The following is an 11139-nucleotide window of genomic DNA, read 5'->3' as shown; positions in this document are numbered from 1 at the left end:
CCTTCCCCTTCCCCTGCCCCACCTACCCCCGCCCCCTGGGGGAGACAATACACCAAAACGATGTCACCCCCCTGGCCAACAGTCCCCCCTCCCCACCACAACAAGAAGGGGGGACACCCCACAACCGTCCACCCTTCCGAAAAAGGCCATTTATTCTCTATCAGACCTTCGCTTGACTCGGCGTGAGTATAGGTGATCATCTGCGGCCGTTGATTGTTTCCTTTATTGTTTTTCCGTCGCCTTTATCCGTCGCTCGTGTTTTGTTACGAATCACGTGACGTCACGTTATAGTTTCGCGACGGGTCGTAACGTTACGAAGCCGTTACGCGTGACGTAAGGTTAAAAACAGTTGGAGTGGCTTGGCGTAGCCATTTGTAAAAACTCGGCCCGCCATGTTGGCCAAACGTTTTATATAGTTTATTTCGTTAATAAATTGACGTGAATACATTACGCCTGTTATTCGTTAATCGCCACCTGAAGTAGATGGATCTTGCGTTTAACAATTTGATAAAATCAACCTCATTAATCACCCAGTGGCATTTTGAAACGCTTCACTCGGAGGCATAGGCCGAACGTATAAGACACGTTGACTTATTACGGTAATAAATTGACGTATAAGGCAAATATTTGTTAATTTATTTCGCCAACAAATTGACGTAAATACAATACGTTTGGTATTCGTTAATCGTTATTTGAAATAGACGAACCTTTTATAAATTTCTTGTTAACCTCATTAATCCCCCAGTGGCGATTTAAACCTCGTCACATGCAATAGGCCTAACGAATAAGGCGAACGTTTGTTAATTTTGCTAATAAATAAACGTTATTACAATACGTCTGTTATTCATTGATCGTTATGCAAAATAGACATTTATATTTATAAAGTTAGAAAATTCAACCTCATTAATCACCCAGCGGCATTTTAAACGCTCCACTCCCACGCATAGGCCTAACGTATAGGGCGCATATTTATTGAATTGTTTCGATAGTAAATTGACGTAAATACGTTAGGTACGTTATTCGTTATGAGAAATAGAATGACGAACTTAATTAACCTCAGTAATCAGCGAGTGGCTTTGAAACCTCGTCACTCGCTTGTACACGAATGACCTGATTAAGCTTCTTAACAGAATTGTAATCCTGATAGTTTTTTTGTCATGGCTGCATTTGCTACGTTTGATGGATGATACAGGTCCTTCATTTAGGCCGTAACATCCAAACTGGCAAACGGCCGAAATGGGTGTATATAATACTTTGATTCCGAGGGGGGGCTAGTACTAAACACGGCGTCCTTAGAGCTTCCGCCATGTCTTAAACGGCCTAAATTTCATATGGCCTGAAGTTGTGGCGGCTTAATCGCCCCGAACTCGATGATAAGTCCTTGCCACAAGCATTATAAGCATTGTAAATAAAATATCTTTAATGAAACAGTATTATAATAATTATGGTATGAAAATTAATGGAGCTAAAACTAAGTTTTTTGTTATTAAAGGGACAGAACAGGGTCAGGAAACAATTGAGGTTGATGACCTTGTATAGAAGCCGTGCACCCGTTGCACGTATTTAGGTTCAGTTTTTACTGCTGAAGGTTCTATGTCATCCTCGCTCATGTTAATAAATTTGTTTCGTCTCTAAGTAAAAAAATGACATCCCATTTGTCGTCAAGATAAGAGTCTTCGATGCAGCGTTAATGGCTGCCATTCCTCACGGGTGTGAGCCTTGGCTGAACGCCGATAATAAAACGGTTTAATTGGCCACTGAAACCGCTACTTGCCATTAGAAAAACTACTTATAATGATTTATATTATATATATTGAATCAAGATATCCACCGTTGCAGGACCTAATTCGGAGTAGGCAAAGAAAGCTCTTAACTAAAATGTACTGCTAGCTGTCTGTGATGGATGATGTTAGGCGCCATATTGAATGAAAGGTATTACACCCGAACGTATCTCCATGGATTATTAAATGCCAGTAGATGACGTCTATAAGTCGCCATGGCGACGCTGCAGCATAATATTTTGAACTTAGAATCATCTGAGAGAATAACATACCGTGACATAACATAGTTCTCTCAGTTAATGATATTTATTCGGTTAAGCACAGTAGTATCCCCGAACACGAGATGATTCGTCTCCCGCCATGACGGTGGAGGCCGGCGTGTGGTGTCCCTTCCCCTAGCGATTGTTTCATAGTTTAACCGCGAGATTTTCTCTCTTGTTACGCCTTTTAAACCTTTCTACTCTGTTTCCCGTTCAGCGCTGAATGATCTCATAGGTCCCAGGCGATTGGCTTTCGGCCTAAATTACTTGTGGTGCCACGCAGAACGGAGGCTCAGGCCTGTCATGGATGGGTTTTAGCAACTTTGAGTTTGCGTGCAATGGTCGCCGTATTTAGTACCATCCTAACGTAAAACATTAAGTAAATACCATAAACATAAACAAAAGACGTAAAACAAAGCAATGGCCGTAAATACCATGAACATAAACAAAAGACATTCACACAAAAAATGGACAAAAGGTGGTAAAACTCCGGTCGGCAACTGGTATGAACTAGGCTGCGGTATTAGTTTCAAATTTCACCTTATTGTTTTACATAACTCATTATTAAGCCGTATGTTGTACTTTTCCTCATGCCTTGCTTTTGTTATGTAATAAGGCATGTAGCTTACTCCGGCATAGGCCTATTTAAGTAGGGGTCCACCTATCGTAGGCCTATAATAACCTCTGGATTCGATCGTGTTTTCCGGGCAGAGCTGTTCCTTAGAATTACCGTGAAAAGTAACATTTAAAATAATATACATAAAACGTATTTAAATGAAAAAAACCCAAATATACGAAATAATTATCATTTTACAAGTACTGGGGACATGTTTTCTGACTATCTTGATAAGTCAGAACGTTGTAAAATAATATATTTAATTCTGTCTTCGTATATTAGTGTTGAGAATTCTTCACAGGTGTTCTTCGGCATTTTGGATAATTTTTTTGTTTTTGCTAAAGTATATTTAGTTTTACGCTTTTCCAGGAAAAGTTGTAATAGTTATAACGTTCTGCCTAATTGGTTATAGAGTTTTCGTTGATTTAGCTGGATTTAAAGTTTTGATTGTAAAAATAAAATGCTGAAAATGTTATATAACATGGTTTCAAGCGTTCTAGATTAGATTTTATTTTATTCAAAAGATTTATATTTGTATTTTATGTACTTTTGTTGGACCATATTCAAGAGCTTGTAATTTTAATAATTATATTGTGGTCAGTAAACTTCTATTTATCTATCTATCTATGTATCTATCTATAGGCCTAACGAATAAGACGCGTATTCATTGATGTATTTCGCTAATAAACCGACGCACAAGGCAAAAATGTTTGCTTGTTGATTTTGCTGGTAAATTGACGTAAATACAATACGTCCATTAATCGTTATATAAACGAGGTAGACGTTTTCGTATTGTTACATCTTTCAGACCTTTTTATCGTCAATTTCTCTTTTCAGCGCTGAATGACCTTATAGGTCCCAGTGCTTGGCGATTGGTCTAGATCTTATATATTCCAATCCCGTACTTATAGGCCTAGCTTAGGTCGATACGATCTTAAGTATGAATTGAATTACAGGGTCGTATGACAGAGTAATATCATATTTTAATATATATATGTTATGTAGTAATGTTTAAGTAATTGCATTACGATATTACCCGCTAAAGTGTATTTTGAACGATGGTTTCAGTAATTGTGTGGTTTTGGAAGTAATAATGAGTGGTTGTATGTTTAAGTAATTGGTGGTGTGTAGAATTATGGTATTTAAATGGGATATTTTGCCCCCTCTCTCTCTCTCTCTCTCTCTCTCTCTCTCTCTCTCTCTCTCTCTCTCTCTCGTATGGGTGCTACTTTTAAAGGTATCTCACATAACATTCTCTCTCTCTCTCTCTCTCTCTCTCTCTCTCTCTCTCTCTCTCTCTCTCTCTCTCTCTCTCTCTCGTATGGGTGCTACTTTTAAAGGTATTCCACATAATTTTCTCTCTCTCTCTCTCTCTCTGATGCTACTTTTGAAATTCCTCTCATTCTCTCTCTCTCTCTCTCTCTCTCTCTCTCTCTCTCTCTCTCTCTCTCTCTCAATTACTTTTGGCCACACTCTCCTGGCGGATATCTCTCTCTCTCTCTCTCTCTCACTCTCTCAGCAAACGTTTCGTTCCCTCAACTACCGTGCTTTGGAATTCACTAACGATTCCATTTTCCCACCTAGTGTCATAATTTCTCTTACCTTTCCTTTTCGAAACGGCAATTAACCTCATTTCCTTTTCTTTTCGAAACGGCAATTAACCTCTTTTATCATCTATCTAGAATTTTTTATTTATTGTTGCTTTGCCCAATTTCCTAAATTCAAAAATCATTTCTCCCGTAGGGTGATAGCGCCGTCGGTGGTCCTCACGGCGGCGCACTGTAAGCATTACTTGAGGTTCTTTGCAGCCCCTTCGATTTCTTTTCCTGTACCTCCGTTCGTATTACCTTTCTCCCATCTTACTTCCCACCATCTCAAATCCTCCTGTTACACCTTTCAAACTTTCTACTCTCGATTGCTTTTTGTGTTGATTGACCTCATAGGTTCCAGCGCTTGACCTGTGGCTTAAATGCTATATTCTGTTCTTAATTCATGGAATAACAACAGTTTCATCTCTCTGCAGTTTTGTGTTGTGTCCGTGTGCGAGGGAGTGTTGCTAAACACCCTGATATACACCCAGTGTTTTTGTGACTCGGCCCAGCAGTTAGCGATCCTTGGCGTGAAATTGAGGTGAGTAGATATGAGCGTTTGGGTAATAGCTGATAGGCGCACTGTAGACACATCATTTTAGTTTTCTGTTCAAGGAAAACTATTGTGCCGGCTTTGTCTGTCCGTCCGCACTTTGTCTGTCCGCACTTTTTCTGTCCGCTCTCAGATCTTGAAAACTACTGAGGCTAGAGGGCTGCAAATTGGTATGTGGACCATCCACCCTCCAATCACCAAACATACCAAATTGCAGCCCTCTAGCCAGAGTAGTTTTTATTTTATTTAAGATTTAAGTTAGCCATAATCGTGCTTCTGGCAACGGTATAGGATAGGCCGCCACCAGTCCGTGGTTAAAGTTTCATGGGCAGCGGCTCATACAGCATTATACCGAGACCACCGAAAGATAGATCTTTTTTCGGTAGGCCTTGATTATACAGAAAACTCGATTGCGCCGAAGAAACTTAGAAGTATTTTTTATTTTTTTTTTCTCTCGAGCCAAAGTTTTGCTCTAAATATCTGGGAAGGACTTTTAAAAGAGACTTGGCTTTCACTACTGTGGCCCTTGTCAAATTCATTTGTACAATTCTTGTTAATTGTTTGCCCATCAAAGATGCGATATATTACTACCCTAATACAACTCTCCTTGCATTTTAATAAATTACTTATATTTTCATCTATTTATTAATTTGTTGAATTTTTTTTTTTAATAATGATACCTCCTGATACCTCTAATGAACATCATATTCTTTGGAAGCTTGAATTTCAAGTCAGTGGCCCCTTTGGTGGGCTTGTTCCATATGAATAAGGTTCGTCTTCTGAATAATAATAATAATAATAATAATAATAATAATAATAATAATAATAATAATAATAATAATAATAATAATAATAATAATAATTTTAACAATTAGTTGCCAGTTAATGTTTACAGAATCTTGGTAGTCAGTAAATTTGTAGGTCAGTGTCACTAGAGTTGCATTTTTATCATTTAATGTATGTCTCTGGATATTATATACCATGACAGCTAGAAAGTCTATAATTTTAGTTTACTAATCACATTCCAATCTTTTTTTCAGTTGTGCGCGTGAAATCTAGCGTTTGTCGTTCTTGGGCATCAGAAGTACCCTCTATTTCTTCAGCCATCATCGGCCTTCGTCCTTCGGCGGATAAGGTAAGTGAGAATTAACACTACCTGAATGCAGGTCATTTTTATTAATAATTTTTTCTTATCAGTCAGACTGGAGGAAAATTCTGTAAGTGTTACTGAAAATTCTGTGTGGGGAAAAGGGTTCAGTCAGTGAACTACTGAAAAATCTGTAAGAGTTAGTGTCCAGTCAAGTGTTCAGTCAGTGAACTATTGGAAATTCTGTAAGAGTAAGTGGTCAGCCAGTGAACTACTGAAAATTCTGTAAGAGTAAGTGTTCAGTCAGTGAACTATTGGAAATTCTGTAAGAGTTAGTGCTCAGTCAGTGAACTACTGAAAATTCTGTACGAGTAAGTGTCCAGTCAGTGAACTATTGGAAATTCTGTAAGAGTTAGTGCTCAGTCAGTGAACTACTGAAAATTCTGTACGAGTAAGTGTCCAGTCAGTGAACTATTGGAAATTCTGTAAGAGTTAGTGCTCAGTCAGTGAACTACTGAATATTCTGTAAGAGTTATTGTTCAGCCAGTGAACTACTGAAAATTCTGTAAGAGTTAGTGCTCAGTCAGTGAACTACTGAATATTCTGTAAGAGTTATTGTTCAGCCAGTGAACTACTGAAAATTCTGTAAGAGTAAGTGTTCATTCAGTGAACTACTGAAAATTCTGTACGAGTAAGTGTCCAGTCAGTGAACTATTGGAAATTCTGTAAGAGTTAGTGCTCAGTCAGTGAACTACTGAATATTCTGTAAGAGTTATTGTTCAGCCAGTGAACTACTGAAAATTCTGTAAGAGTAAGTGTTCATTCAGTGAACTACTGAAAATTCTGTAAGAGTTAGTGTTCAGACAGTGAACTACTGAATATTCTGTAAGAGTTATTGTTCAGCCAGTGAACTACTGAAAATTCTGTAAGAGTTAGTGTTCAGACAGTGAACTACTGAATATTCTGTAAGAGTTATTGTTCAGCCAGTGAACTACTGAAAATTCTGTAAAAGTAAGTGTCCAGTCAGTGAACTACTGAAAATTCTGTAAAAGTAAGTGTCCAGTCAGTGAACTACTGAAAATTCTGTAAAAGTAAGTGTCCAGCCAGTGAACTACTGAAAATTCTGTAAAAGTAAGTGTCCAGTCAGTGAACTACTGAAAATTCTGTAAAAGTAAGTGGTCAGTCAGCGAACTACTGAAAATTCTGTAAGAGCAAGTGGTCAGCCAGAGAACTACATAAAATTCTGTTAGAGTAAGTGTCCAGTCGGTGAATAAAAATTCTGTAAGTGTTCAGCCAGTTGTTAACTTTGGCAATTTTATCGAGTAAGTGTCAAATCGGTAGACACTGAAATTTCTGTAAGATTGCTATTTTTTCAGCATACTGGAGATTAGCCAGTATACTCACAGAAAATTTTGTAAGAGATCTCACAAGGAAGAGATTGGAAAATGTTTTACAGCAGATTGGGGGAAAATTCTGTTCAGACATTGTAATCAGTCAGCAGGTAGGATGGAAGTTAGGTAAAGATTTCTGGACAGTTAGTAGACCAGAGGAGAGTTCTATAGAACAGGTCAGTCAATAAACAGGAGAAAAATTTGTTAAGAACTTCTGTTCAGTCAACATACTGGAGGAAATCGGTGAAGGGGGCTGGGAGGTTATTCCTGGAACAAAAATTAAAAGGGTAGTGTCACTTTCCCAAATGGGCATTCAGGCCTTATTTGGGCCTTGGCATTTCAACAAATCTAGTTTTATCTTTTGGGTCCTGCGTCGGAGCTTTTGATTCAAATATAATTTTCTTGCATTATCGACGTCTTAGATCCATGTTGTATTCGGCTTGCCCAGTTTTTTTTTATCTTGAAGATGGAGAGTTAACAGGACTGTTAAATTTATTATGTGTCATTTAATAACTTCAGTAAATTTATACTCGATTCACTTTCAAAAGGAAGACAAAACCTTTCGGGAGCATTCAAAAAAAGGTCTGCCTAAGGAAACCATTATTTTCTTTTATTCTGTAACCAATGTCTTTCCTGATCTGTCATAAACTGAATTGCACTGTCAGTCAACAATGAATAATAATAAAAAAATATTTTTAGTTACATATGAATCAGGTTTAACCCTCCTCCATTCTGAGCTAATATTACTGAATCCCCTTCTGTAGATATGTGACCTTTGAATAAAATTTTGACACATTTTCTGTAGGGCCACTGTAGCTAAACCCTCAAAAATATGTCGAGTCGATATGGCCACAACATTCAGAAATACTCGTACTCAAAATTCTTAGTCCCAGAGGTCATTTATTCCTCACACCGTTGGACTGTGGAATCCCTACTGATTATGTCTCGCAATTGGAACCTCAGAAGTTCGGTACTGCCCTAAAACAATTCTCTTTGTATGTTCATAATTCATTTAAGTTTTTATACATTTATTGATTAATTAATTTATCTTTTTTTCTGACTGATCTCTTCTATCTGCATTTCCTGTTATCTTCTGTAACTTCTTTCAAGTGAACGCCATAGTCTTTGGAAGCTTGAATTTCAAGTTACTGGCCCCTGTGGGGTTGTACCATGTGAATAGGGGGGTTCATCTTCCGAATAATAATAATAATAATAATAATAATAATAATAATAATAATAATAATAATAATAATAATAATAATAATAATAATAATAATAGCTGTTTCTACAACATTCAGTTTGTATAGAGTCAAATCTATTCTTATTTTCAACGCTACTGCCCTCAGAGAAGGTCTCATACCTAATAATAATAATAATAATAATAATAATAATAATAATAATAATAATAATAATAATAATAATAAATAAAACCACCCAGTCGAATGGGATGACTGTGATAGACAAAAAAAAATATATATAATAATAATAATGTATGGGTAACAGTATATATATATTTTAAAAATAAATCTCTCTGTAGAGTTTTATTTTTAAACAATTTATTTCTAAATATATTTGTACCCAGACATAATTGTGGTTTTGTAATTTAACAATGACAATTCACGTTTTGCCACAGTGCCACGGCATTTGGGTATCTGGGCTGCCTTGGTGGCACGGACCGTAATTCAGCAGGGGGCAGTAAGTTAAGAGAAATGTCATAAATTAAAGAGGAATGACGCATGCCTTAACTGGAGGCTCCATAACTTTGGTGCGGGAAGACGAACTGCTTCGATGAAGGTCAGGACTGGAGTTGTGAATGAGGCTGGGGTTAATGAGTTAATGAAAGTTGGCAATAAAATAATTTTTTTTGTTGGGTAATGAGATGTGTTATTAACTTGCTCATAATGAGTTAATGAAAGTTAATAATAAAGTAAAGGTTTATTGTTTTTTGGGGGCATGGGTTTGGGTAATGAGATGATGTGTTATTAACTTGCTCATAATGAGTTAATGAAAGTTGATAATAAAGCAAAGGTTTATTGTTTTTTTGGGGTATGGGTTTGGGTAATGAGATGTGTTATTAACTTGCTCATAATGAGTTAATGAAAGTTAATAATAAAATAAAGGTTTTTTTTGGGGGGGCATGGGGCTGGGTAATGAGATGGTGTGTTATTAACTTGCCCATAATGAGTTAATGAAAGTTAATAATAAAGTAAAGGTTTATTGTTTTTTTGGGCATGGGTTTGGGTAATGAGATGTGTTATTGCCCATAATGAGTTCAGGAAAGTTTCTTTCTAAATTTTTTTTGCCGTTATATTTGGGAAATGAGACGGTATATGTTATTAACACAGCCATATTTCCCGTTTTCTTTCTTAGTAGTAATGTTGTGACAAAGATATCAATTAATAACATGAATTTATAGCCACCGAGATAAAATTGATTTTTAGCTCGGAGTAAGGGGGCGTGGGAGTAATGTTAATTATTTTTCAAAAGGTCCGTGAAAGCTAGTTTTATTACCACTAATTATAAAATTGGTAACAGACTATTCACAGAGAGAGGTAGAATAGGACTTATTGTTCACTGGTTATTATTATTATTATTATTATTATTATTATTATTATTATTATTATTATTATTATTATTTCATTAGATGAAACCTATTCACACGGAACGAGCATACCAAAGTGGCCATTGACTTGAAATTCAAGCTTCCTAAGAATGTTGGCTTCAACCTCCCACAGCAGCAGACCCCACACTGCAGCAGTAACTGATCATGATACAGAGCCAGCGATCTTTTCAACGGCCCGGGGGAGGCGCGAACTCGCGACATCTGAGCGGCGTGCCGCGACGCTAGCCACCATACTAGTGGACCAGTACATATTGGCTTAGTTTAGGTATTTAGGCAGAAATGGCTTCAAAAATGTCTTTAAATACAATATCTTAATTAGGAATAATAGTTTACATTAAATCATAAGTTCGAAAGGTTACGGTCAGACCGATATTGACAGGCGCTTCCATCCACAAAAGAAAACGGGAATTAAACCTGAGAAAATGGGATGGTTTTACTGGGTGCATCTGGGCTTGAGATATGGAAAAACATCCTCTGTCCAGAGTTGGAAACTCATCCAGAGAACGTGGGATCTGGTAGCTTATGGGCTCTGACGCTAAGAGGCATAGGACGCAGTGGGCGTCCATATCCTCATAGAAAACGGAAACCAATCCAGAGAAAATGGTCAACACAGACCTCCCCATCAGGGTAAACTCTCTCATTCCGGCGAGAGCCGAAGTTGGTCAAATTGAGCAGAGGTTGAGGAGTTCAAAACTTTCTAAATTAGTGCCTGGAGTGTATGCTGCCTGAATATGTATAACTTGCTTTTTTTTGTAATCTCTTGGGCTCGAGAGAAAGGGCGCCTCCTCTCTCTCTCTCTCTCTCTCTCTCTCTCTCTCTCTCTCTCTCTCTCTCTCTCTCTCTCTCTCCCCGTCAGGTGGAAATTCTCTTTTCAGGAGTGTGAAAAAAAAGAAAGTGTTAAGTGACACTCCAGTAAGTTTTGACTCTTCCAGGATTCGTCCTAATATAAACACTTAGGCTTGGAAGAGGCGTCCAGTTTTAAATTCACCCAGACACTCCTGGTACGTTTATACTAAAGGAAAAACCGAATTATTGTAATTATAATATATATATATATATATATATATATATATAAAATAAATTATATATTTATACATATATATATTATATATATATATATATATATATATATATATATATATATATATATTTTGTCCTCAGCAGTGAATTAAGTGCATGGAGGTTAGTTGCATGTGGTGGGTCGCAGCCTGGCCAAAAAAAGGGTGTAAGGCTAGCAGC

The 11139-nt window shown here is 37.1% G+C and overlaps 1 long non-coding RNA gene across 1 annotated transcript; it reads left to right on the top strand.

Moving 5' to 3' along the window:
• Positions 1-4400: 4400 nt before the first annotated feature.
• Positions 4401-5940, top strand: LOC136830946 (uncharacterized). Its single transcript, XR_010850772.1, has 3 exons — positions 4401-4438; positions 4681-4787; positions 5840-5940. It is a non-coding gene; the product is annotated as an uncharacterized lncRNA (long non-coding RNA).
• Positions 5941-11139: the final 5199 nt, after the last annotated feature.

The sequence above is a fragment of the Macrobrachium rosenbergii genome, chromosome 47 (assembly GCF_040412425.1).
Source record: "Macrobrachium rosenbergii isolate ZJJX-2024 chromosome 47, ASM4041242v1, whole genome shotgun sequence".
NCBI lineage: Eukaryota > Metazoa > Arthropoda > Malacostraca > Decapoda > Palaemonidae > Macrobrachium > Macrobrachium rosenbergii.
The sequence above is the reverse complement of the archived record's forward strand: the minus strand, read 5'-3'. Positions and strand labels throughout refer to the sequence as shown.